Source organism: Euprymna scolopes, chromosome 18 (genome assembly GCF_053919585.1).
Source record: "Euprymna scolopes isolate OS-2025 chromosome 18, ASM5391958v1, whole genome shotgun sequence".
NCBI classification, from domain to species: Eukaryota; Metazoa; Mollusca; class Cephalopoda; order Sepiida; family Sepiolidae; genus Euprymna; species Euprymna scolopes.
This window is the reverse complement of record NC_136499.1, coordinates 105,486,873-105,512,474: the sequence shown is the minus strand read 5'-3', so window position 1 is coordinate 105,512,474 and position 25,602 is coordinate 105,486,873. Positions and strand designations below refer to the sequence as shown.

General features: G+C 37.6%; 7 non-coding genes across 7 annotated transcripts; all 7 read right to left on the bottom strand.

The window, feature by feature from the left end:
* Nucleotides 1–8,553: 8,553 nt before the first annotated feature.
* On the bottom strand, nucleotides 8,554–8,626 carry Trnaf-gaa (transfer RNA phenylalanine (anticodon GAA)). Its single transcript has one exon. It is a non-coding gene; the product is annotated as a tRNA-Phe (tRNA).
* Nucleotides 8,627–17,993: 9,367 nt separating this feature from the next.
* Trnaf-gaa (transfer RNA phenylalanine (anticodon GAA)) lies at nucleotides 17,994–18,066 on the bottom strand. Its single transcript has one exon. It is a non-coding gene; the product is annotated as a tRNA-Phe (tRNA).
* An 840-nt stretch (nucleotides 18,067–18,906) lies between these two features.
* On the bottom strand, nucleotides 18,907–18,979 carry Trnaf-gaa (transfer RNA phenylalanine (anticodon GAA)). The gene has a single exon. It is a non-coding gene; the product is annotated as a tRNA-Phe (tRNA).
* A 1,464-nt stretch (nucleotides 18,980–20,443) lies between these two features.
* Nucleotides 20,444–20,516, bottom strand: Trnaf-gaa (transfer RNA phenylalanine (anticodon GAA)). Its single transcript has one exon. It is a non-coding gene; the product is annotated as a tRNA-Phe (tRNA).
* A 1,682-nt stretch (nucleotides 20,517–22,198) lies between these two features.
* Trnaf-gaa (transfer RNA phenylalanine (anticodon GAA)) lies at nucleotides 22,199–22,271 on the bottom strand. The gene has a single exon. It is a non-coding gene; the product is annotated as a tRNA-Phe (tRNA).
* A 1,469-nt stretch (nucleotides 22,272–23,740) lies between these two features.
* Trnaf-gaa (transfer RNA phenylalanine (anticodon GAA)) lies at nucleotides 23,741–23,813 on the bottom strand. Its single transcript has one exon. It is a non-coding gene; the product is annotated as a tRNA-Phe (tRNA).
* A 1,434-nt stretch (nucleotides 23,814–25,247) lies between these two features.
* On the bottom strand, nucleotides 25,248–25,320 carry Trnaf-gaa (transfer RNA phenylalanine (anticodon GAA)). Its single transcript has one exon. It is a non-coding gene; the product is annotated as a tRNA-Phe (tRNA).
* Between the last annotated feature and the right edge of the window lie 282 nt (nucleotides 25,321–25,602).

The following is a 25,602-nucleotide window of genomic DNA, read 5'->3' as shown; positions in this document are numbered from 1 at the left end:
ACTCGTTCGGCTTTGTCAACATTCACAGCTTCATTGGGCATCTTTTTAATTCTAGCCCTAACTACCTGGCCCTGATATCGCTCGCTAGCCAAACGACTCAGATCCGCCTTAGCTAACCCTATTTCTAGGGAATCCCCCCCAGCCACCGCCCGGGATAGTCTATCCTCTAGATGCTTCTCTGCCTTGGCCCTATCTAGCGCGAGGCGTTGGCCATATTTGACAGAGAAGTCTCTAATGCTAGATTTGGCGTTTACCCACCACTTACTCCCGGTAACCGCCCCCACTAATCCCTTCTGTATGTGTTTAGTTAGCCTTTCTCGAAAGTCACCTATCTCCAGTAGGGAGGTATTTAACTTCCAGTACCCAGCTAACTTGGGGTTGCTATCTAAGTCTAACCTGGCCACAAGTAGTTTGTGGTCAGAGTGGCCTAACCAGTGGAACGTGGGACAAGATATGTATTCTATGTTGTCTCTTCTAACTAACAACCGATCCAAGTAAGTACTTGAAGCGGAAGGCCTGCTAGAGAGCCACGTCCACGTCTCCCGCCCCGGGTGATCCACCCGATACCTGTCTACCAGATCGCATCTAGCCATCAGGTCCGACAGACTGGTTTCACACCCATCCGTCCCGCTAGTCCCGCCCACCTTATCTGCCCTGGGGTCAAGGATGGCATTCCAATCACCCACTAGTATTAACCGTTCCGAACCCCCGAGAAACACCTCCAACCGCCGGAAAAAGGAAACCCGCTCCCGTACGCAATTGGGCGCATACACCACGACGACTCGAAATGCTCTATTTGCCACGGAAACATCGGCCACGATCAGTCTACCATCAGCATCCGCGTGAACAACACTAACCGTTGCAGAAAGGGTGCGCCTAACTAACAAGGAAACTCCCCTACTTTGACTATCACCGTATGTTGAAAAGACATCATAATGCCCCTCCAGCACCCGATGATCGTCAACGCAATCGTAGTGAGTCTCCTGTAACGCAGCTACATCTATATTCATCGACATGAGGTCCCTCAGTACCCTAGCGGCTTTGCTTCGGCACCTCATGCCCCTAACGTTCAAACTACACAAGCTCAAGGACGTGGCCATTGTGTCTAGATATCCGCAACCACCGACCTAAAGTCTTTGCTAGAAAGGGTGCCGCAGGACTGGGCGAGGTAGCCCGAAAGCAACTCGGACGTTACTCGTCCGTCTCGCGCTATACCTCCGACATCCAGGGGAAACGTTAATTTAAGGGCCCTATACAAACAAGGGTGGACGTAAATAGGAACCCTACCTTCGCATCTCGGCGCCAGCTGATCGAGGGAGTCATGCCTCTCTTCCACCAACTTTAAATCTGGAATCGCCCCCCTGGCGTCGTCGATCATATTCCACATGGCCTTCGTGCGTCCAGTTTTTGTATGGCGCACAAAGGTCATGACTAGGGGGGCGTCTGGGAAGTTTTTAGGGTTGGTAACACTTTTCCCGTCGATTATTTTCATTTCTCTAAGCGGCTTAATCAGGCCCCTATGGCGCTGCGTTATATACGTGTCAGCGTGAAGGGGGTCTACTTCGCAAATCCGGTCTCCAGGAAGGTAGGGGAGCTTTTTCGTCTTTTCACTCCTTACAGGAGATACAGAGGCGGCTCTTCTACCGCTGTTGGTTTTTGTCGCCGGCTTCTCCCGGGACAACGAGCGGGCACCGGTTGGGGGGGTATCGAAAAGGGATGGGGATTTTGGTTCAGCCGATGAGGTTAGGGTAGGGGTTTTGGGTGGCTGCACCGTAGAGACAGTCTTCTCTACATTCATAGGGGACGGGGAACGGGACCCTGCCTCCTTGTTTTTTCTCGCCTTCTTTTTAGTTTCCTTTTTCGGCACTTGGTACTCTATCACAGTAGCCGTTTCCTTATCGTGCTCCCATTCTGAGTCAGACAAGGAGACCGGATGCATTCTTTTCTGGCCGCTAACAACTTCTTTAGTGGTAACGTTGGTGGAAGAGACCGTTGACGACACTGTGGGAACCGGCTGACCTTGTACCTCAGGGGGCTGCTCTCTTGTGGAGGGGGTCTTGGTGGTTCTGCCATTCTTCTTTACCACTGTAGTCCAGCCGTCCGACGTTGTTGCTTCTTTGCCCCCTCCGGTTAGCTTCTCAGGGGCTGCTGGTACCACTGCCGCCGGCTTTGCTACTACTACTACTGTCTGTGGGTTTCTTTTCGGACATTCCCGTGCCATATGGCCCTGCTGTTGACAATTCCAACAGTGGGGCCTGCGACCTTCTACTATAATGCTCATCGACCATATGTCGCACCTGAGCATGGGGGGGATGTTTTGTAATCCTTCCTTGTCAACACGCATTTTTAGGTTGTAGTCCCCTACCATAAGGTTACGGGGACCACGGACAGGAATGACGGACTCTACGTCCCCATATTGACTCATAAAGGCCCCTAATTGCTCAGGGCCGAGAATACAGGGGACTCCCAAAATAGACACGTTCGTCCGCGTCTTACTTAAATATTCCAGCTTAAGTCGAATATGTCGCCACGTGTGTTCCGATTTGAAAATATTGGCGGCGTCTTCCTCTTTGGGCAGTAGTAAATCCCACACTGCATAGCTTCTACGGCAGATATAGGTTGCGGGGATATTTAATTCCCCCAGAATTTTCGCCATGTCGTCTTTCGGCACACCGGTTAGCGCTCGTTTCTTTGTGTCTATGGAGACTAACGATATTATTCTCTTTGAAAGTTCTTTCATAGTTTTCGGTTCTACTCTAATAACATTTCCGTCGGTCAAATCCTTATATTTTGTATCGAATAACCGGCGGTAATCCCCGGGAGTTAGTTGCGACTGGGGGCCCCAGTCTTTTACCACTGCCGCCGCGGCCGTCTGCGGTGTTGATATTATCGTTTGTGACACTGTTAACAGCGGTGATTTCTGTCCCGGGGCAATAATAGAACCGGACGAGTCTATTGTTTGTGAACTCCCTGGCAACGTCGGCCACTCTCCCGGCTTCTCCCTTGGGGACGACGGTTTAGGGGTCAGTGCCGGTTCTTTTGTGGCTGTGGCACTAGCTGCCCCATTCTCTCTTTCAGTCTGAGCAGCCCCCTTTCTTTCTCGTTGACGCGACTTTCTCGCTTGTCGTAGTAGCAGTTCTTGTCTGTTGCATTCATCAGCGCTACTGTCGCTGCTACTAAATTCTATGTCGGCTTGCTTCGCGGCGTTCAACTGTTCGTCTAAAAGCGTTAACATGTTAATGGCATCTTCCCTGTCGTCTGGCAACCCGTTCGAAAACGTCTGTTCCGACTCGGTGCTTCTCCATATTGAGATATCTCCAGAGGTTGCTGGTTTAATTCCCGACCCTAGGGGGTCCGTTCTCCCATGGGCGGGAGGGCTGACAGTTAAAGCCCTCTTCCTCGGGTGATTCCACCGAGTCGGAACACCTCTTTCAGCTGGCCTAAATCTACTGCTACTACTATTACTGCCGGGAACAGCAGTACGACTAGTTACGTGAGAGTCGCTGCCTAACGCAAACGATTCCCCTAAATTAGCGGTGCGGGGGACAACACCGAGTTTTGTGCGGGGGTCAACACTAATCCATCCTAGTGGTCTGTCTACTGGGCCTGAACCGCAAATCTCTTTCTTTTGTTGCGGACCAGGATATAATAATACCCTAACTCGCCACAAGATAAATAATGAAACGAATGGAATTGAAGGAAACAAAAACTCAATTGATGGATAAGATAAACGTCGTTTATTTACTGTTGAAAGAATGAATGTTTTAGATATAACATGTGTTCATGTCCGCGCGGGTGTAACCATCGTTTGTAGAAGACTGGTATTGTAGAAGGAAAAAGGAAATGTGTTTTCATCTCACGTTCGGGCCACTATCGTTTGTTCGCGCGTGGGAAGAGAAGTGAGTAATGTAATGGAATGAGAAATGGCAGTCCATCATGTAGACAAAGAAAAGGATAGAGGGTTGACGTCAGTTAGCAGTCAGTTACGCGAAGGTGTTCTCAGGGACCAGTAGTAGATAGAGAGAGAAAGAGTGAGAATGTGTACGTACTGTCTGTTAGCTTTTTGCCCCACATAGTAGCAAGTGGTGTGAGGTACGAGCGTGCGCGTGCATGCCGAAGAGGCACGCTGTCGGTCCGTAGACCGGACAGCTCGAAAGCTAGTCCTAAAAAGAAAGAAACCGCTTATTGCTCTTTCTTTTATACTTGTTTCCAGTGGTCTTTTGCGCATGTGTGGACTGTCATTGAAAGGAAGTGACGTCGTCCATCTGTGTGCGTACGTGTGAGCGTGTGTGAGTACATGTGTACGTTAGCGTTTGTGTATATACACGTGAATGTGAGTGTATGTACGCGAACGTGAATATATGTACGTGTGTGGACGTGGGCGCGTATGTTTGTGTGCGCGTATGTATATGACAAGTAATATAGCTTGAAATGTGATTGTGTTTTTGTGTGAGACTAGAAAAGGCTCGCGCAATATATATATTTATGTATGCGTGTATATATTTTTTTAAAAAAATTTGCCTACCGAACTCCTCTGTCAGTTTTTGGTGTACGTACATGAAACTTAATATATAGGATATTCGAACCAATAAGAAACTTTATATTTGGGTTTTAGCCCGGAAAAATTGGTGCAAAGGTCTGAAAATTAAAAAACTGAAATTTGCCAGGTAAAGGTTAAACAACGACATTACGAATATGCATGCGTAACGTAATATATATATATATATATGTGTGTGTGTGTGTGTGAAATAAGAATTACAGTTAAGTTTACCAAAATAATCCAAGATGGCAAAACTAAAGTGTATTATAAATATTGAAGAGTTAATATTTATAAAGTAATCTCAACCAGATGTAAAAGCTCGATAAAACCAAATAGGAAATAGAGCTTATAATAATACTGCAAACATCAGTCCAAATTTAAATATGGAAAATTTGAAATTACATAGCTATTAAATTAACCTTTCAGAGATATATATTTTTCTATAACATTATCGTTTTTTTCCACATACTTTCTTAGCATTTTATTACTTTGTAATTTTCATTGTAATTCTTTATTTCTTCTTTGTTTGGCCGGTTTTACATCTGCAATCTCCGTTTTATGTTTAAATATTCCTACACATTAAATATATCCATCTACCTACACATTTATATTCTGCATGTATGTTTACTTATATTTCACTATGTGCATTTACTTACATACTTACTTGCCTTATACAAGAATTTGTAGATACCGGCCATCCTCTCCCCTTAATTTTTCCAACTCTTTATTTATTTATTTACTCATCTATTTATTTATATGTATGTATATATATATGTGTGTGTGTGTGTGTATATGTGGGTTTGTTTATTGTATATATATATATATATATATATATATATATATATATATATATGTATATGTGTAATTGTATGTATTCATATATATGTATGTATGTATGTATGTATGTATGTATGTATGTATGTATGTGTGTATGTATGGATGGATGGATGGATGTATATACATGTGTATGTATTTAACTTATCATTATTTCATTTGCTTCCTTTAATAACTCCTGCTGATAATTTAATTCTTAAGTAATGACTTGTATATTTCAGTTGACCCCTTTTTGCTTTTAATTTGGCGCCATTTGAACGTCATCTTGTCTGAGTCATTTTGATATTGGGTTTTCTATTCTAAAATTAACTCAATCACCATTCAATTTATTTTTTCTTCAGCACAGCCTTGATAGTCGTTTTAAATTCTTTTTTCTACGCACATCTTATCTTTCTTTTAATAATATTATTTAAACTCATTCCCTTTTCTTTGCACCCATTTGTGAATTATTCCACGGATTTCGGCCTTTTGGACTACTTCAGATGCTGCACTTCCATTTCTTGTTCTCTTTCGGTGGAGAAGCAGTCCTTCACGACTGAGACCATTTTTTATTTTTCTACCTTTTCTCCACGTTAAAAAACGACCCTGGTGTCTAACTCTGCCCCGTGGGGCGGCATTGTAAATAGGTACTGTAACCTGCCTTTGAACAATCACTTATCTCTCTCTCTCTCTCTCTCTTACCCATGCACACACACACACACACACACACACACACACACACACACACACACACACACACACACATGCTCCTCTTTCTCATTTTCTCTCCTTACACATTTTCCCCTCTCTTTCTCTTCTCTCTTCCTCTTTTCTATCTCTCTCTTTCTCAGAAAAATACCTACTAAAAACAAAAAAATAAAAAATTTTTAAAAAAGAGAGATTTTTTTTACCCGTTGAGTCATCCGTTAATTCTGTGTTAGATTTTTTTAATCCGGGGAAAAAACATGCTTCTAAATCCAGATAACGTTTGTATAGTAAGTTAGTTCAAAACAAACAGCAATAATAATAATTCGTGTAAGGACAAAATCCAAAACACGTCGTTATTATCGCTTAATATCCCGTTATCTTCCTCTCGAGCTATGGGTACAAAAAAGTATCAATACTTGCAATGACATTGTCTATTTTTAAAAATTTAGTTTTATTAACTTTAACAGTTAATAAACAGAAAGAGAGAGTGAGAGGGAGAGAGAGTGTGTGAAAAGAAGGAGAAGAAAGAGAGGGATGGAATAGAGGGGGGAAGAGGGAAGGGGTGTGCACTATAATTAATAAGAAATGGAGTAAGTATGAAAAAGGAAGAGTACAATGCATTCACAAATTCTTTTTAATTTCATCTCCAGAAAGTTAGACACAAGGTCATGTATTTTCTTTCGACTTACAGCCTTGCACTTTTCAAGACTAAGGTCAATAGGTATTTTCTGTCTTTGCAATAAAAAGCTTTCATTCTTGTTAGCAGTCCTTTACATCAAGTGGTTTCATGCCTTGACTCGAGCGATTTCCATAAGAAAAAAGATCCGTGTAACGAACCGGGTTCGAACTTGGCGTACCCAGATTTCTAGTCCACGTAGCTAACCATTAAGCTGTAACACTTAATAAGAGACGTATGACTTTGTTGATACATTGAATATCTTTTTCTTTATAATTCACAGCAAAGAATAAAAATAAATAATTAAAGAGTCAAAGTTCACAATTAGTCTATATTTTTCTCGATATCATCCTTCCTCTCCAGCTATGGGTTAAATCGTATTAATACTTTTGATGACTTTCTATATCTTCAGGCCTTGTCGGTGGGGCATTAGAATACGCCGACTGCCCCCCCCCCTGCAGAGGGTAAAAGTCCCTCAATGGGGGTCCTGGATATGACCTTAAACTATATCCAGTGGTGAGTGAGGCCCCAGCTTGTGGGCTTTGGGGAGTGTGGAGCCACCCTTTAATTACCATTGCTCCCAGGTCCACTCTGACCCGGAGTGGTAGTACCTGTTAGGGTCCCAACTATGGGTTAAATAGAAACCGACGTGAAAACAACAAATATATTCTATTTAAAAAAAAACTTTTCATCAAAATCTTTGGATTCGGCATTAAATAACCCGAAAAGGGTTAATATGCCGTAAAACAAAAACAACCAACCAACTATATCTTCATTATTATTATTATTATTATTATTATTATTATCATCATCATCATCATTATCATCATCATCATTATTATCATCATTATTATCATCATTATTATCATTATTATTATCATTATTATTATCATTATTATTATTATTATTATTATTATTATTAGTAGTAGTAGTAGTAGTAGTAGTAGTAGTAGTAGTAGTAGTAGTAGTTTCGACTGTTATCAAATAGAGACAGAGGAAGATAAGGGTAGAGGAGAGGAGAGGAAGAAAAGGAGGTAGTAGAGGAGGAGGAGGAACGGAGAGCACTATAAAATCAGAGCAGTGAGTAAAAACAGAAGGAGAGAGGATGGGAGCTATGGACAGACGCATGAGTGACTGTTTGTATCTGGGTAAATTGAGGATTTATTTCTTCCTTTATTGACCGGAGAAAAGGCATATTACTATTGAGAACTAATAAACTGCTGTCGTTGCGGCCAGATTTAAAGAGCCAAAGTATTGAAGCGTGGTCCCTGGCTTTGGTAGAGGCAATTTTGGGAAGTCTTTGTGTATAGCAAAGAAACAAACCGACATTTAACGTAAATTGGGATAAAAACTTATGGTTTAACCGAAGGAAGAAAATGGGCACACACACGCGTGAGTGCGCGAACGCACACACACGCATATATATACACACACACACACACACACACACACACACACACACACACACACACACACACACACACGTTCGTTCACTATATAATAGTTAATAATTCCAAATTTGATGAAGAGCAATTTTTTTCTTTATTACTGTTTTTGTATTTAACTTAATTTTTTGAAAAAAAATGTGGGGGAAGTGAGACACGTGCGAGTAAAACCTATACAAATTGTTTATCTAACTAATGTGTAGAAATATTCGTGCCGCCTCAATCCTCATTGGGAGCTCTTCCAATTTAGTTAAAGCCACGGCCCTCCGTATAAAAAGAACTTTGTTAATAAATTGTGAAAACAACGTCTTAAGTCATGAATGAAGCATTGAAGCAATAATAGCAACAGTAAAAGAATGACAACCGCCGGATGCCGAAACCCGGGATTGAACCAGGGACCTTTAGATCTTCAGTCTAACGCTCTCCCAACTGAGCTATTTCGGCTGTCGAGTATTGAAATTCTGAAGCTTATATTAAACTACTTCCATACTAGATTAGCAGTCATTTTCTTGCTATTTTCAATCTGACTTAATCACCCATCTCTGTCTGTCTGCCTGCCTGTCTGTCTGTCTCTCTCTCTCTCTCTCTCTCTCTCTCACTCCCAATATAAAAACAAACACACACGCGCGCCCTCTCCCTCTTCTCTCACTTCTTTATCTTATACTCGCTTTCTCAGAAAAAAATACCTAGTAGAAAAAAAATATGTATACATACAGATTTTTTTTTGGTAAATATAGGGTTACGTTACAACAGAACACCGACCACTCTAATTTGTTTTTTTAGGGGTAATCGAGATCGCTGACAACGAATCTGATACTCAAACCGGGGGGGGGGGGGGCAAATTTACTGTTTGCATGGTATTAACCCCTGAACCCATGAACTACTTTCCAACATTTTACACGTAGGCACCGCCAAAAATGGCCGCAAAATCAAGTTGTTGTTGTTTTTTAAAACTAAATTACATTTATTAAAATCCATTATTTCTGAGTAACTTTTTTTTCCAGAAAGATAAAACCCTGAATTTTATCATATAGAAAACAGAATAATGTAAAACTTTTTCTACTATTTTTAATTCAATTTTAAATGTTAACTTTTCCCAAAAAGTTAACAATTGATATTTTTTGTCTTGCATAAAAAACGTACTTAAATATTAAAAAAAAAAGGGTTTTTGAAATAATTTATTTATTCATTTATTGTCTAACTAAGATTTAGGATGATTTTCTAAGAGAATATGCAAAAATATTATAATATAAGTACCTGAATTTCAAATAATTCCACTTATTCATATAGGTAACCAGATATTTCGCGTCGCCGTAGAGTTCATATCGACTCTGTTTACGTTTTCTTTTGATGAGACGAAAACTATGGAAGACCAAACAGGCCAAAAAAACTTATTTTTCAGTGACGAAAATTTCAATGTATTATTAAGCTGAGGCTGGCCAGTACCAGATGGGTGACCATTTGTATGAGTTTGGTTTTTAATGTGTATGTGTGTGGGGGCCAGGCTCTCCAAAATGGGGGGAGGGGGCAATTTAAAGCAGAATAAGAAAAAATTATTTCAGCGCGTTTGGTCCACCGTAGTCGAAAGGCGGCAAACGTTTTCAAACGAGATCGAAAAAAATGATGCTATTTTTAACACAAAGGGCACAATATTTATCGAATTTTTTTTTTTGGTATCGATTATTCAAAGCATGCCCTGTTTAATAATGGTCATGCATTATTCGGCTCGCTAAAAGAAAATTGTTAATTTATTTATCCAAAATTTTAAAATGGCTTTTTTCGTATAAATATAAAAAAATTTTTTTTTTGTTTTGCTTAACTTAAATTAATTATTTTACTTAACATATTCACCGAATTTCACACTTTAAAACTCAAAAGCGGGATAATAAAACACAATCGAAGTTCTGATATTCAGACGTCAAAATAAGGTATGCAAACAATTTTTTTTTTTTTTTTTTTAATCTATAATTCTGTCCCTTACAACAACACAATATGTTTTGTTCAGTTTCAGATGATTATTTTAAGCATATTTGTTCCCACTTCAAAACAAGGGGGGGGGTTTGTAAGCAAAAATATATATATATATAAATATCGTTTATGAAAAATAAGTACACTGTTATAAAGTTTATTCTTCTCCTAATAATCGCTGAAAATTTCGTATTGATCGGATAATTACCTGATTTTTGGTATATTTTTAAAAAGACGGTCCGTCAAAAAGTACTGACCTGCCCCCCCCCCCCAGTTTTGGCGGTGCCTACACGCGCGTGCGCGCGACAGCATAAACGACGGCTTGCTTTTCACCTAGCAAACTGCCTTCTCACATGGCGTACCAATCTTCCGCGGAAAATTTAAAATTAGATGAAAAAGAAATAAAGCAAGAAAAGAAAAACACACCAAGTTGTGGGTGAGGGTGGGGGGGTATGTAATCTAATTATTTTTTTTTCCAGAACATAGAATTTTCTAATTTTTAAAAATACATTATAGCACTTTTGGGGTGGAAAATTTAAAATTAGCTGAAAAAGAAATAAAACAAGAAAAGGAAAGCACTCCAAGTTGGGGGGGGGGGTGATTTAATTGCTTCTTTTTTTTTTTTTTTTTTTTCCTGAAACATAGAATTTTCAAAATTTCACAAAGTAACGCAACGCACTGACATTTACCGATTAGAACGGTAAATGTCGGTGCGTTACTTACGGAAAAACGGTTAACTAAACTGCAGAAGCAGTGAAGAAGCCACATAAGCTCTATAATCCCGCAAAAAAAGAACGAAAAACATAAAAATGTTTGGTGCTTATTTTTTTGTAAACCGAATTAAAAATTACGTGAGACAAAAAAAAAGAAAAAAAAGGTCCTTCAATTTGTTGTACTTTTCTTTAATTGTAAGTCATAAAAAAATGTCAGTCCGTAATTTTTTCCACCCAAAAAGTGCTATAATGTACTTTTTGAAAATTTGAAAATTATATGTTCCAGGGAAAAAAAAACAAAAACAATTAAATTACCTCCCTCCCCGACTTGGAGTGCTTTTCTTTTCTTGTTTTATTTCTTTTTCAGCTAATTTCAAAATTTCCGCGGAAGAATGGTATGCCATGTGAGAAGGCAGTTTGCTAGGTGAAGCATAAGCAAGCCGTCGTTTATGCTGCCGTGCACGCGCGTAGCGTAAACGGAAGCTGTAAAATGTCGGAAAGTAATTCGTGGGTTCAGGTGTTAATACCATGCAAACAGTAAATTTGCCCCCCCCCCGGTTTGAGTATCAGATTCGTTGTCAGCGACCTCGATTACCTATAAAAAAACATATTAGAGTGGTCGGTGTTCTGTTGTAACGTAACCCTATATTTACCTTTTTTTTTTACTCGTTCAGTCATCCAATTGAGGTCGTGTTAGATTGTTTGAATCCGGAAAAAAAACTTGTTTCTAAAATCAGATAATGCTTGCATAGCCAGATTAAAACTGACAAAACAAAAAAAAAAAACAATGATAATAATAATTGAAAAGAAAACATTCAAAATTTTTTGTTATTCTCGCTAAATACACCACCTCTTCCTCTCCATCTATGGGTTAAATAGTGTTGATACTTGTGTTAACATTATCTATTTTTGGTAAATTTTTAAGAGGTGCTCCAGCGTATTATAAACACCCCAACCTCCCCATGTTAAGAACGGCTTTCAGAATAAAAACCGCCAGCCTCGAAAGCCGTTCATAACATATGGAGGTTGGGGTTGTTTATACTACGTTGGGGTAGGTCGTAAAAAATACCCTATTTGGTAGAGTTAGTTTTATTGCGTTCTACTGTTAATAAACAGAGAGAGAGAGAGAGAGAGAGAGAGAGAGAGAGAGAGAGACAGACAGACAGACAGACAGACAGACAGACAGACAGACAGAGGGGGTATGAGGAAGAAGGAAAGGGGAGCAATGCATTAAATAAGAGTAGGAGTAAGAGTGAAAGAGGGTGAAAACAATGCACTGACAAATTTTTTTTAATCTTCTCTCCAGGAAGTTAGACACAAGGCCATCTGTTTTCCGTTTACCTTCGGCCTTGCTCTTTTCATGGTTGTTAGCTCTTTACAACAAGTGCCGTCATACCCTGTCTCGAGCGAAAATAAAAAGTTCTGTGGAACGAACAGGATTCGAACTTGACATAGCCAGATTTCAAGTTCATGCTGCAAAGCATTTAGCAGCAACACTTAATAAGAGATGAGCGAATTGGTCAGTAAATTGAATATTTTTTCCTTTTTTTATAATTCACAGCAAAGAATCACATTTTTTTTCTTTTTACAAGGAGGTCACCACTTATCAAGGCCCGGAAGCTACTCAGGGATAAGGGTTATTGCATGTACAGTATGTTGTACGTTAGTGTTGAGATTTCATAAAGTGTTTACTTAAGGGGGCGGTTCATCAGGAATTTGTTTACGTTGGATTTGAAGACATCCAAGTTGTATTCAGGTAGGAAACAGGCAGACGGAACAGAGTTCCACTGGCGTGCTGTTCTAAGAAAGAAGCTCTGTTCATGGAATCTACATTTTGATTTAGGCACAGATAGAGAGTGGGAAAAATTTTTGACAGTGGCTTCAGCTAGACGGGTGTTTTTCGTAAAAGATTGGCGAGGGGGGACCAGAGTTGGAGCTCAGACGAGCACTTGCCATGGAAATAACGGTAAAACAAAGACAGGCTCGCAACATCTCTTCTGTGGGAGAGAAGTTGCAGGGAAGAGAAAAGGGCATCCCCTCACTAAGCCACGAAGTCTATTTTGTACTCTGTCAAGGCATGATAGGCTATTTTTAGCAGCTCCTGCCCAGATATGGCAGCAGTATTCCATCCTTGGACGTACTTGGCTTTTATATAGATAGAGAATTGCATCAGTAGTGAGATATCTTCTGGAACGGTAGAAGGAACCCACCATCTTTCCAGCTACCCTGGCAACAGACTTGATGTACGTGTTCCATTTCATATCAGGAGTAAAGGTCAAGCCCAGAAGCTTGTCAAAACATTGAGCTTCTCCTAGGCGAGAGCCATCCATTTCAATTGAGGCCAGATGGGGATTAGAGCGTTGATGGTGTAAAGATAGGAGCTTGGTTTTAGATGCATTAAAGGTAACCAGCCACGTCTTCCCCCACTGAACTACACGCTCGAGATCAGAGGAGAGAGAGAATCAGAGAGAACTTTATCATTTACAGCCTTTGATGTGTTGCCGTATATGGTCGTGTCATCAGCATAGATGTCAACGAATGATTTAAGTATGTGTTTAGGGAGATCATTGATGTAGATCAGGAAGAGAGTTGGGCCCAGGATGGACCCCTGAGGGACTCCAGCATTAATACTGCAGGCCTCTGATTTTTGTCCATTGACCACTACTCTTATGAGCCTATTAGAGAGAAATGATTTAATGATTGAGAAAACATTTCCAGTTATACCGTAGCTGGAAATCTTGTGAAGTAGGCCTTTATGCCATACCTTGTCGAAGACCTTTGATATGTCAAGAGCAATTGCTCTAGAAAGGTAGCCTTTGTCAAGAGATTCGCTAATCCTATGAGATATAACCGTTAGCACATCTGCGGTAGATCTTGCAGAACGGAAACCATATTGCGTGTCACTAAGGAGGTTATTCCTGCTAAGGTGGTTGACTACTTCTCTATTTAGTATGGATTCCAGCAACTTACTCATGACACACAGGAGACTTATAGGTCTGTACTGAGAGGGAGAGGACTTATCACCTGAATTCTTAAATACAGGGCATACTGATGAGGTTTTCCAGGGTGTTGGAAAGCACTTCTCCTTAAGGCAATTCTTAAACAATTTTGTAAATATGGGGGCAAGTTCAGGTTGAAGCTTTTTTAACACTATAATTGGGATGCCGTCAGGGCCAGTTGCTTTACTGGAATCAAGGGTCTTGATTAGCTTGGTGACCTCACACACAGATATTTGCATATTACCTAGCATGTTTTGTGTTATAGGAGGAAATATGGGGAGTTGATGGCCTTCGTCGCATAGGGTAGAATTAGCTGCAAAGTTCTTTGCAAATAGTTTGGCCTTGTCTGATGCTGATGAAATGACCTCTGGTCCATTGATAATGGTTGGGATAGAACGCACACTTTTGTCCAGGATCCTATTTGTTATTTGCCAAAACTGGTGGGAACCAAGCCGCTGATCAGCTACTTTGGATTTAATAGACTGGGCATATAGCTCTCTTGCATTTTTTATTACTCTTTTACAGTGGTTGCTGGCATTCCTGAAAGCAGCTTTAGTCTCAGTGCATCTATTTCGTTGGTAGTTATGGGAAAAGTGATTTCTGTGCACAATGGCAGCAGCACATTCCGGGGAAAACCATGGCTGACGGTTAGGTTTTTGTTGGAATTTTTTAGATGGTATGAATCGGTCTATGCCTACAATTAACTATTCGGTTAGGTCTGATACTATAGAGGACACATCCTTTTTACGCATGGAATGGAGAGGTAGATCAGATATGAATGTACGGAGGCTATCCCAGTCAGCCATGGAGTATCGGTATACAGTATGGTGGAGGGGTACGTCTGGGGACTTATTACATTTCATTTTTATCTTAACTTATACAACGGAGTGGTTGGAGTAAATAAATAAAGAGTTAAAATCCACAATTAGTGTTTATTTTTTTCTCCATATCCTCTCTTTCCAGCTATGGGTTAAAAAGTATTAATACTAACGATTACATCGTCAGTTTTATTATTAGTTTTATTATCTCCGACTGTTATTAAAAATAGACAGGCGAGGATAAGGAGGAGAGGGGGACAAAAGAACTATATAAAATCATAGCTTGTGGATAAAAACAGAATGAGAGAGGGTGAGAGCTATAGACAGACACATGATAAGAGATGAGTGACTGTTTGTGTCTGAGCGGTAATTCTTTTTTGGCACACCAGGACGCCAGCTCGCCAAAAAGTACGCCACGCGCCAAATTTCATTCTGTCGTAAAAACAACTTTCTACAGAAAAAAAAATCCTTATTTTTACATTTTTATCTCGCGAATAAACATAAAATTATATATTAAAAACCGCGTTTATTATTTTTAAAATCAAACAGCGGAGTTGAAGTTAATGTTTTCGATTGTAAAACAAAACTATTTTTTTTTTATAAATCTCTGTTTGGCGTACCACTGAATAATTTTTTTTAAAGAATAAAATTGAATAAAGTTTATTTTTACTAGATTGTTGAGACATTTACCACGCGAATAAGCACAAAAATATATATGAAAATACGCGTTTATTATTTTTAAAAAATCTAAATTTTACACCGGGTAAAAGTCAGTTTCGTTTAAGAAAAAAAGGAAAAAGAAGCCACCTTCATACGCGGTGCATAATTTTGATTTTTTTTTTTAAATGATAAACGCGGTTTTTCATATATATTTTTATGCTTATTTGCTGGGTAAATGTCTAAACATTCTTGTAAAAATGAACTTTATTCAATTTTATTCTTTATAAAGAATAGTTCATCAGTACGCCACACAGAAATTTATAAAAAAAATAGTTTTGTTTTACAATCGAAAACATTGACTTCAACTCCGTTGTTTGATTTTTAAAATAATAAACGCGATTTTTAATATAAATGTAAAAATAATAAAAATGTAAAAATTAGTTGTTTTTATGACGAAATGAAATTTGGCGCGTGGCGTACTTTTTGGCGAGCTGGCGTCCTGGCGTGCCAAAAAAGAATTACCCGTGTCTGAGTAAATTGAGGATTTATTTCTTCCTATTATCTTTTATTGGCCGAAGAAAGGGTATATTACTATTGAAAACTAATAGACTACCGTGATTACAACCAGACTTAAAGAGGTAAAGTTTATGTAGTTTGGTCACTGGCTTTGATAGAGGCTATTTTGGGAAGTCTTTGTGTATAGCAAAGAACCGCACCTACATTTAACGTAAATTGGAGTAAATTCTTATAGTTTTAGTAAAGGAAGTGAGACACCTGCGAGTAAAATCTATACAAATTGTTTATCTAACTAATGTGTAGAAATATTAGTGCCTCCTCAATCCTCATAAGTACCACTTCCAATTTAGTTGAAGTCACGGCCCTCCGTATAAAAAGAACTTTGCTAATAAATTGTGAAAACAACGCCTTAACATAGGTATGGGCTAAAATAAACGAATAAGGATAGGGAGACCTAGTTTTGAAAGCCGATTTATTATAATTTTTTTGTAGGTTTCCGAATATTTTTTGATTGTATCTGATAGATAAGGGACTAAACTTAATTTCCCAAAGAAAAAAAAAAAAATATATGTGTACACCTGAAAAAAAAAGTTATGAAAAATGTTTTCACGGCGAGCTAACCAATTCAGCTAAATTTTTAAGTTAAAGAAATTCATTGTAAATATCCTTTTAGAGATAAATATTATTTTTCTGGGTCTATTTAAAAAATAATTAATAAAGTAAAATCCTAATATATTGAATTAAATTTAAAAAAAAAAAAAAACACCTTGTTTGCACTAAAAATAGCTAAATTAGACCCAAAACCGAGTGTGTTTGCTGTTCACAAAACCACAACAAACCATACTTTTGGAAATACGGAATATACGGAGGCCCAAAAATCTGAGACATTTGAAAGGCTGTCTGAGAATGACGGAAGGAAGGAGGATGCTGGGTTTCTTTTTTCCCCCTGACGGGCATCCGAACATTTCTATTGTAAATGTTTGTATAAATTTTACCATTTTTTAATTTAATTATTTTTCTATGTTCCTGTTTTTAAATTAGTTTTTTTTATATATATTATTGGCCAATATTATATAAAAATTATGGTACGCCGATAGTTTCACATTCTTGCGAGCACAGAAATTATTAAAATCTTGCATATAAAAATTATACGAAATCTGTAATTCAAAAAACAAGTAGAAATATTTTTGCGATCATTATTTATTTATTTATTTATTTTATTTTTTATTTATTTTTGCGTGAAAATATTAAAGAAACAATGCTTAATTCAATGGTAATATCGGTAGTTCGATAAATTCATTTTTCTTCGAGTTATATCGAATTCATTAATATGGACTTTAGGGGCCTTTTTCGTAATGTTCCTATGAATTTATTTTTTGTTACAAATTACGATGCTTTATTTATATAAAAAAAGCAAAAATAAATTCTTGCATTTTTATATTTACTACTGAAAACTATAATTTTAGCAAAGGTATTTTTGTTTAAAAAAAATAATACATTTCCACTAAGAATTAAATAAAAATAAAAATACGTAGTTCATTATATTCCGCGATAATAATTTGATAAATACTGTAAATTTTATTAAAATTGGTTAATTTCCTGATTTTTAGTGTATTTTTAAGTAAAGGGAGGGTCAAAATGTTTATACGTTTTAAGCGTCGGCATTCATTTTGCCCGTACCTATCTTAAGCAGTTAAGAATGAAGCAATAATAACAACATTAAAAGAATGACAACCGCCGGATGCCGAAACCAGGGATTGAACCGGGGACCTTTAGTCTAACGCTGTCTCAACTGAGTTATTTCGGCTGTCGAGTATGTTAGCTTCTGGAGCCTATATTAAAGAACTTCGATACTAGATTAGCAGTCATTTTCTTGCTATTTTTAACCTGGCTATGAACATTCACCCATTTCTCTCTTTTCTCTCTCACTCCCAATATAAAAACAAACACGCGATTCTCTTACTAAAAACGGTGTAATGGATGTGTAGAAATTTAAGAACCTCAATCCTAATTGGGAACTCTTCACACGTAGTTAAAGTCACAGTCCTCTGTATTAAAATACCATTTTTTAATAAACATCGTAACAAGAAGCTCCGAATGAAGCAAATAACAGGATTAAAAGATGACAACCGCCGGATGCCGAAACCCGGGATTGAACCAGGGACCTTTAGATCTTCAGTCTAACGCTCTCCCAACTGAGCTATTTCGGCTGTCGAGTACGTTAGCTTCTTAAGGCTATATTAAAGTACTTCGATACTAGATTAGCAGTCATTTTCTTGCTATTTTCAACCTGACTATGAACATTCACCCATTTCTCTTTCTCTCTCTCACTCCCAATATAAAAACAAACAAACACACGAGCCTCTCTTGCCTTCTCTCTCTCTCTCTCTCTCTCTCTCTCTCTCTCTCTCTCTCTCTCCTTTCTCTTTCAGTATCTTTCTTAGTAAAAAAATACCTAGTAGAAAAATAAAAAAATTACAGATACTTTTTTACTCGTCGTCCAGTCATCCATTGTGGTCATGTTAGAGTGATTAAATCCGGAAAAAAAAACTTACTTCTAAAATAAGATAACGCTTGCATAGTCATATTAAAAAAACAACAACAATAATTATAATTGAAAAGAAACATTCAAAATTTGTTGTTATTCTCGCTAAATACTCCGTCTCTCCTTCTTCGCCAGCAATGGGTTTAATAGTATTAATACCAGTTGTGATATTTTCTACTTTTTAGGGTTAGTTTTATTGCCTTCTACTGTTAATAAACGGGGAGAGGGGGATGGGTGTGAGTATAGGGGAAGAAAAAATTTAACTGAATATTAAAATTTTTTTGACGGAAGGAGATGCGTGGGCGTAAATACTAAAAACAGTGTATATCTAATGTATGAGTAGAAATGTTAGAGTCTCAATCTTCATTGGGAACTCTTCACGCGTACTTAAAGTCACGGTCCTCTGTATTAAAATAACTTTTTTTTAATAAATTGCGAAAACAACGTCGTAACAAGAAGCTCCGAATAAAGCAAATAACAAGATTAAAAGATGACAACCGCCGGATGCCGAAACCCGGGATTGAACCAGGGACCTTTAGATCTTCAGTCTAACGCTCTCCCAACTGAGCTATTTCGGCTGTCGAGTACGTTAGCTTCTGAAGCCTATATTAAAGTACTTCCATACAAGATTAGCAGTCATTTTCTTGCTATTTTTAACCTGACTGTAAACATTCACCTATTTCTCTCTTTCTCTCTCTCACTCCCAATATAAAAACAAACACACGCGCCTCTCTTGCCTTCTCTCTCTTGCCTTCTCTCTCTCTCTCTCTCTCTCTCTCTTCTCTCTCTCTCTCTCTCTCTCTTGCTCTCTCCATTCTCTTTCACTGTCTTTCTTAGTAAAAAAATACCTAGTAGAAAAATAAAATATATAAATTACAGATTTTTTTTTACTCGTCCAGTCAATTGGTCATGTTAGAGTGATTCAATCCGGAATAAAAAAAACTTACTTCTAAAATAAGATAACGCTTGCGTAGTCATATTATATATATTATATATAATTGAAAAAAACAACATTCAAAATTTGTTGTTATTCTCGCTAAATACTCTGTCTCTTCCTCTCCAGCAATGGGTTTAATAATATTTATACCTGTTTCGATATTCTCTTCTTTTTAGAGTGAGTTTAATTTTCGTATACAGTTAATAAACAGAGAGAGTGGGGATGGGTATGGAGAGAGGGAAAGAAGAAGGGAAGTGGCAGGCACTGTATTGTATTGTGTAGGAATAAGAGTGCAAGAGGATGAAAACTATGCACTGACATTCTTTATAATCTCCTCTCCAGGAAGTTAGACACAAGATCATCTGTTTATCCATATCATCCCCTCTTTCAAGCTATGAGTTAAATGGTATTAATAATTTGGTTTTATTAGTTTTATTACCTTCGACTGTTATTAGAAAGGGACCGAGAAGACTTAGAAGTAGAAAGAAGGACGGAGAGGCGGCGGGAGACGTTAAGCAAAGCACTGTATAAAATCAGCGTGGTCCCTGGCTTTGGTAGCGACCATTTTGGGAAGTCTTTGTATATAGCAAAGAACCACACCGACATTAAAGGTATATTGAGGTAAAAACTTATTGTTTCAGCGGAGGATAAAAATTCACACACTGACACACACACACACACACACACACACACACACACACACACACACACACACACACACACACACACACACATGCACATACACACACACACACACACACACACACACACAGAGAAACGTTCGTTCACTGTATAATAGGTAATGACATTAAATTTGATGAAGAGCAATTCTTTAATAATTTTTTTTTTTTTTTTTTGTATTTAACTGAATATTAAAATTATTTTGACGGAAGGAAGATGCATGGGAATAAAAACTAAAAACAGTGTATATCTAATGTATGTGTAGACAGGTTTGATACTCAATCTTCATTGGGAACTCTGCAAGCGTACTTCTAGTCACGGTCCTCTGTATTAAAATAACTTTTTTAATAAATCGTGAAAACAACGTCGTAACAAGAAGCTACGAATGAAGAAATTACAAGATTAAAAGATGACAACCGCCGGATGCCGAAACCCGGGATTGAACCAGGGACCTTTAGATCTTCAGTCTAACGCTCTCCCAACTGAGCTATTTCGGCTGTCGAGTACGTTAGCATCTGAAGCCTGTATTAAAGTACTTCGATACTAGATTAGCAGTCATTTTCTTGCTAATTTAAACCTGACTGTAAACATTCACCTATTTCTCTCTTTCTCTCTCTCACTCCCAATATAAAAACAAACACACGCGCCTCTCTTGCCTTCTCTCTCTTGCCTTCTCTCTCTCTCTCTCTCTCTCTCTCTCTCTCTCTCTCTCTCACTCTCTCTTGCTCTCTCCATTCTCTTTCACTGTCTTTCTTAGTAAAAAAATACCTAGTAGAAAAATAAAAAAAAATAAATTACAGATTTTTTTTACTCGTCCAGTCATCCACTTGGTCATGTTAGAGTGATTGATTCCGGAAAACAACTTACTTCTAAAATAAGATAACGCTTGCATAGTCATATTAACACAAACAACAATAATTATAATTGAAAAGAAACATTCAACACTTGTTGTTATTCTCGCTTAATACTCCGTCTCTTCCTCTCCAGCAATAGCTTTAATAGTATTACTACCTGTTACGTTATTCTCTACTTTTTAGAGTTAGTTTTATTGTCGTCTACTGTTAATAAACAGAGAGAGGGGGGATGGGTATGGGGAGAGGGCAAGAAGAAGTGAAGGGGGAAGCACTGTATTGTATTGTGTAGGAATAAGAGTGCAAGAGGATGAAAACTATGCACTGACATTCTTTATAATCTCCTCTCCAGGAAGTTAGACACAAGATCATCTGTTTTCCTTTTACCTACAGATTTGGCCATTTCAAGACTAAGGTCAATAGGTATTTTCTGCCAGTACAAACTTAGATTTCAGGAAAATAATTTGGTGGAACGAACAGGATACGAACTTGGCAAACTCAGATTTCAAGTACATGCTGTCAACCATTTAGCAGCAACACTTAATAAGAGATGAGTGACTTGTTCAGTAAATTGAATATTTTTTCTATTTTTTTCTTATTAATTCACAGCAAAGTATAAAAATAAAAAAAATAAAGAGTTAAAATACACAATTAATCTTTATTTTTGATCCATATCATCCCCTCTTTCAAGCTATGAGTTAAATGGTATTAATAATTTGGTTTTATTAGTTTTATTACCTTCGACTGTTATTAGAAAGAGACTGAAAAGACTTAGGAGTAGAAAGAAGGACGTCGAGGCGGCGGGAGACGTTAAGCATTGTATAAAATCAGCGTGGTCCCTGGCTTTGGTAGAGACCATTTTAGGAAGTCTTTGTATATAGCAAAGAACCACACCGACATTAAACGTATATTGAGGTAAAAACTTATTGTTTTAGCGGAGGATAAAAAATCACACACTGACACACACACACACACACACACACGAACAAACATGCACACACACACACGCACAGAAACGTTCGTTCACTATATAATAGGTAATGGCATTAAATTTGATGAAGAGCAATTCTTTAATAATGTTTTTTTTTTTTGTATTTAACTGAATATTAAAATTATTTTGACGGAAGGGAGATGCGTGGGAGTAATAACTACATACAGTGTATATCTAATGTATGTGTAGAAATGTTAGTCTCAATCTTTATTGTGAACTTTTCACGCGTAATTAAAGTCACGGTCCTCTGTATTAAAATAACTTTTTTAATAAACTGTGAAAACAACGTCGCAACAAGAAGCTACGAATGAAGCAAATTACAAGATTAACCGCCGGATGCCGAAACCCGGGATTGAACCAGGGACCTTTAGATCTTCAGTCTAACGCTCTCCCAACTGAGCTATTTCGGCTGTCGAGTACATTAGGTTTTGAAGCCTATATTAAAGTACTTCGATACTAGATTAGCAGTCATTATTTTCTTGCTATTTTTAACCTGACTATGAACATTCACCTATTTCTCTCTTTTCTCTCTCTCACTCCCAATATAAAAACAAACACACGCGCCTCTCTTGCCTTTTATCTCTCTCTCTCTCTCTCTCTCTCTCTCTCTCTCTCTCTCTGTCTCTCTCTTTTGCTCTCTCCATTCTCTTTCACTGTCTTTCTTAGTAAAACATACCTCGTAGAAAAATAAAAAATATAAATTACAGATTTTTTTTACTCGTCCAGTCATCCAATTGGTCATGTTAGAGTGATTGAATCCGTAATAAAAAAAACTTACTTCTAAAATAAGATAACGCTTGCATAGTCATATTAAAACAAACAACAATAATTATAATTGAAAAGAAACATTCAAAATTTGTTGTTATTCTCGCTAAATACTCCGTCTCTTCTTCGCCAGCAATGGGTTTAATAGTATTAATACCTGTTGTGATATTCTCTACTTTTTAGAGTTAGTTTTATTGCCTTCTGCTGTTAATAAACAGGGAGAGAGGGATGGGTATGGGGAGAGGGGAAGAAGAAGGGAAGGGGGACGCACTGTATTGTATTGTGTAGGAATAAGAGTGCAAGAGGGTGAAAACTATGCACTGACATTCAGTAATTTGAATATTTTTTTCTATTTTTTTCTTCATAAGAAAGAATATATGAGAAACGAATAAAAATGAAAAAATAATAAAGAGTTAAAATCCACAATTAGTCTTTATCTTTTATCCATATCATCCCCGTCTTTCAAGCTATGTGTTAAATGGTATCAATAATTTGGTTTTATTATTAGTTTTATTGCCTTCGACTGTTATTAGTAAGAGACCGAGAAGACTTAGGAGTAGAAAGAAGGACGGCGAGGGGGCGGGCGGCGTTAAGCACTGTATAAAATCAGCGTGGTCCCTGGCTTTGGTAGAGACCACTTTCGGAAGTCTTTGTATATAGCAAAGAACCACACCGACATTAAACGTATATTGATGTAAAAACTTATTGTTTTAGCGAAGGAAGAAAATTCACACACACACACACACACACACACACACACACACACACACACAAACGTTTGTTCACTATATAATAGGTAATGACATTAAATTTAATGAAGAGCAATTCTTTTCTTTAATAATGTTGTTTTTTTGTTTTTTTTTTTGTATTAAACTGAATATTAAAATCTTATTGACGGAAGGAAGATGCGTGGGCGTAAATACTAAAAACAGTGTATATCTAATGTATGTGTAGAAATGTTAGAATCTCAATCTTCATTGGGAACGCTTCAAGCGTAGTTAAAGTCACGGTCCTCTGTATTAAAATAACTTTTTTAATAAACTGTGAAAACAACGTCGCAACAAGAAGCTCCGAATGAAGCAAATAACAAGATTAAAAGATGACAACCGCCGGATGCCGAAACCCGGGATTGAACCAGGGACCTTTAGATCTTCAGTCTAACGCTCTCCCAACTGAGCTATTTCGGCTGTCGAGTACATAAGGGTTTTAAGCCTATATTAAAGTACTTCGATACTAGATTAGCAGTCATTTTCTTGCTATTTTCAACCTGACTATAAACATTCACCCATTTCTCTCTGTTCTCTCTCACTCCCAATATAAAAACAAACACACGCGCCTCTCTTGCCTTTTATCTCTCTCTCTCTCTCTCTCTCTCCCCCTCTCTCTCTCTCTCTCTCTCCTTTCTCTTTCACTGTCTTTCTTAGTAAAACATACCTCGTAGAAAAATAAAAAATATAAATACCAGATTTTTTTTACTCGTCCAGTAATCCAATTGGCCATATTAGAGTGATTGAATCCGGAATAAAAAAAAACTTACTTCTAAAATAAGATAACGCTTGCATAGTCATTAAAACAAACAACAATAATTATCATTGAGAAGAAACATTCAAAATTTGTTGTTATTCTCGCTAAATACTCCGTCTCTTCTTCGCCAGCAATGGGTTTAATAGTATTAATACCTGTTGTGATATTCTCTACTTTTTAGGGTTAGTTTTATTGCCTTCTACAGTTAATAAACATGGAGAGGGGGATGGGTATGAGTATAGGGGAAGAAAAAGGAAGGGGGAGGCACTGTATTGTATTGTGTAGGAATAAGAGTGCAAGAGGGTGAAAACTATGCACTGACATTCAGTAATTTAAATATTTTTTTCTATTTTTTTCTTCATAAGAAAGAATATATGAGAAAAGAATTAAAATGAAAAAAAATAAAGAGTTAAAATCCACAATTAGTCTTTATCTTTTATCCATATCATCCCCTCTTTCAAGCTATGAGTTAAATGGTATCAATAATTGGGTTTTATTATTAGTTTTATTGCCTTCGACTGTTATTAGAAAGAGACCGAGAAGACTGAGGAGTAGAAAGAAGGACGGCGAGGGGGCGGGGAGCGTTAAGCACTGTATAAAATCAGCGTGGTCCCTGGCTTTGGTAGAGACCACTTTCGGAAGTCTTTGTATATAGCAAAGAACCACACCGACATTAAACGTATATTGAGGTAAAAACTTATTGTTTTAGCGAAGGAAGAAAATTCACACACACACACACACACACACACACACACACACACACACACACAAACGTTTGTTCACTATATAATAGGTAATGGCATTAAATTTGATTAAGAGCAATTCTTTAATGATGTTTTTTTTTTTTGTATTAAACTGAATATTAAAATCTTATTGACGGAAGGGAGATGCATGGGAGTAAAAACTAAAAACAGTGTATATCTAATGTATGTGTAGAAATGTTAGAATCTCAATCTTCATTGGGAACACTTCAAGCGTAGTTAAAGTTACGGTCCTCTGTATTAAAATACCATTTTTTAATAAATTGTGAAAACAACGTCGTAACAAGAAGCTACGAATGAAGCAAGTAACAAGATTAAAAGATGACAACCGCCGGATGCCGAAACCCGGGATTGAACCAGGGACCTTTAGATCTTCAGTCTAACGCTCTCCCAACTGAGCTATTTCGGCTGTCGAGTACGTTAGTTTCTGAAGTTTAAAGTACTTCGATACTAGATTAGCAGTCATTTTCTTACTATTTTTAATCCGACTATTAACATTCACCCATTTCTCTCTTTCTCTCTCTCACTCCCAATATAAAAACAAACACACGCGACTCTCTTGCCTTTTCTCTCTCTCTCTCTCTCCTTTCTCTTTCACTGTCTTTCTTAGTAAAAAATACCTAGTAGAAAAATAAAAAAAATAAATTACAGATTTTTTTTACTCGTCCAGTCATCCAATTGGTTATGTTAG